Here is a 2,500-nt window from a genome sequence, read left to right on the forward strand (position 1 = left end):
TACATCAAGCCAAAGCTCTACAAGCCAAAGCTCGACACTCTGCCCGAGGGGATTTCTCCCTGACTGCATCCCCCCGGCATACAATGGCAGGAAGGCTCCAAATGGTTGCCTTCCCCCACTTGACCACTTGATCTTAGCCAAAAGGCCGAGAAGCGATACCGCGCTCGATGCGAATTGATCTCGGGTCCTGTTTGCCCTCCCTCTTTGTTCTCTGGCTGCCGGTGTTGAAAGCAGTCTCGAAGCACTGCCGTTCTCTCCCACTCTGGCCACATTTTTTGCCACCGTTTCTAATTGCAACAGTGGATGAGTTTAAAGAAGTTGCCGTTTTTTCCTTTCTTGCCAGGATTGCTTGACAGATTGGTAAATTTGCCAGTAGGCCACCAATCAGATGGGGGAGGGTTGTGTCTCAACGGACCTACGTCAGTCAGTCTCAGTCACTAACGAACTGCCGTGGAAGGAAACCTCTTTAAGGTAAACTAGGGACGTGACGTGTCTCACAGCGAGTGAGTGAGATTGCAACGGCCAATTGAGAAAGAGGTGAGGTGCTGACAATCAGCAGCTCGTGTTGAAATATTCATTCCACGGCAGGCAAGACCAATCAAAAAAAATACTGCAGATGCTGGCTCGGCTCGGCTGGCTGGCTGGCTGGCTGGCTGGAAATGGGAAATAAAAACACAAGGCGTGTTAAAGGCTGGTTAAACTGTCGAAAGAAACAAGGCGTTAATGTTTCAGAAGCGCCTATTGAAAGGTGTCTCTCAAGCTGCTCCCTGACTGGGCCCTGTCCGTTGTCATGTTAATCGCTGGTTAAACTGTCGGAAGAAACACGGCGTTAATGTTTCAGAAGCGCCTATTGAAAGACGTCTCTCAAGCTGCTCCCTGACTGGGCCCTGTCCGTTGTCATGTTAATCGCTGGTTAAACTGTCGGAAGAAACAAGGCGTTAATGTTTCAGAAGCGCCTATTGAAAGGTGTCTCTCAAGCTGCTCCCTGACTGGGCCCTGTCCGTTGTCATGTTAATCCCAGGGCGGGGCGGGACTGCTTTGACCGGGAGACCTGTTTTCTGGGACGCAGGTGTGACATTCCAGGGAGTGCACCTGCTTTGTGCTGATTCGAAACGACCACGACAACGGCAACTTGCAGTTCTATATTACAACAACAACAACGCGCGTGTGGTAGTTGGGAGGGGCTGCGTTCGCGCTCTCCCCCCTGCATTGAAACTCAAAGTTCGATTTTCAATCCCATAGTCCACCAATCGGATGGGAGACGGTGTGTGTGTGTGTGTGTGTGTGTGTGTGTCAGTGTCAGTGTCAGTGTCAGTGTCAGTCAGTGTCTCTCTCTCTCTCTCTCTCTCTCTCACTCTTACTCAGAGCTGCTGTGGAAGGAAACCTTTTTAAAAAGAACTTGCATATTGAAAAAAAGATGTGTCTCAAGCTGCCGGGGCCCTGTCCATTGTCACGTTAATGGCAGGACGGGGCAGGACTGCTTTGACCAGGAGACCTGTTTTCTGGGACGCAGGTGTGAGATTCCAGGGGACCTGCTTTGTGCTGATTTCCCTGCCTCCCTCCCTCCCCCCCAGGACTTCCTTCTGAACACCTTTGTCGTTTGAGCGAGGGCCAAAAGCCTGCCTGTGAAAGGGAAGGATCAGCCGGTCAGCCCCCTGTTGGTCGCTGCTGCCAGTGCAGCAGGCGTGCGTGTGTCCTCGGCCTCGTGTCCAGGTCCCTCAGGGACTTGAGGCAGCTCTCCCCGGTGGTCTCGTGGTCAGGACCGGGCTTCGAATCCCAGTCGGGGGGGGATGACTTTCTGCTGCAGATTAATTGGCATGAAGGAAAGTCTCCCCTCCTGAGCGTAAAGCTCCACCCTCACCACCACCACCGCCTTTTCCTCCCCTTGACAAACGGACAGACAGACAGTCAGACAGTCAGTCCAGTTCGGGAGCGCAGCTTTCATTAAGCAATGGCATTTGTGACAACTCATCGTCTGACAGGTTGATGATTTCCCCACACGCCTCCTGCCGAATAAAAGGCTCACCCTCCCGGACACTACCCCCAGAATCACCCACCCTGCCCCCCCGGGGTGAATATTAAGCCCGAGAACACCGACTGTAACCAACCGCAGTGAAAAGTTGAAGTGGCAACTCATTAACCAGATTTATTTTGGGCAACTCATTAACCAGATTTTTTGTTCATTTGGTTTATGAGTTGCCAAGTGTAAATCTGGTTAATGAGTTGCCACTTCAACTTTTCACTGCGGTTGGTTACAGTCGGTGTTCTCGGGCTTAATATTCGCCCCGGGGGGGGGGGGGTGTATAGCGGGCGATGGCCGGTGTGGAGTGCGTTTTTTGGGGGTTGATTTTCACTTTGCCTCGCTGGTGGAATTTGTGGGAGGCAGGCAAGGGGATTGGTGTGGGCTGGTGGGCGGCAAGGGAGATGCTTGCTTCGGGGTGTTATCCTCACTTTGGTCCGCTGGTGAGAGTAGGCAGCGGCAGGCCGGCAGGCAGGCAGG

The sequence above is a fragment of the Heptranchias perlo genome, unplaced genomic scaffold (assembly GCF_035084215.1).
Source record: "Heptranchias perlo isolate sHepPer1 unplaced genomic scaffold, sHepPer1.hap1 HAP1_SCAFFOLD_442, whole genome shotgun sequence".
NCBI lineage: Eukaryota > Metazoa > Chordata > Chondrichthyes > Hexanchiformes > Hexanchidae > Heptranchias > Heptranchias perlo.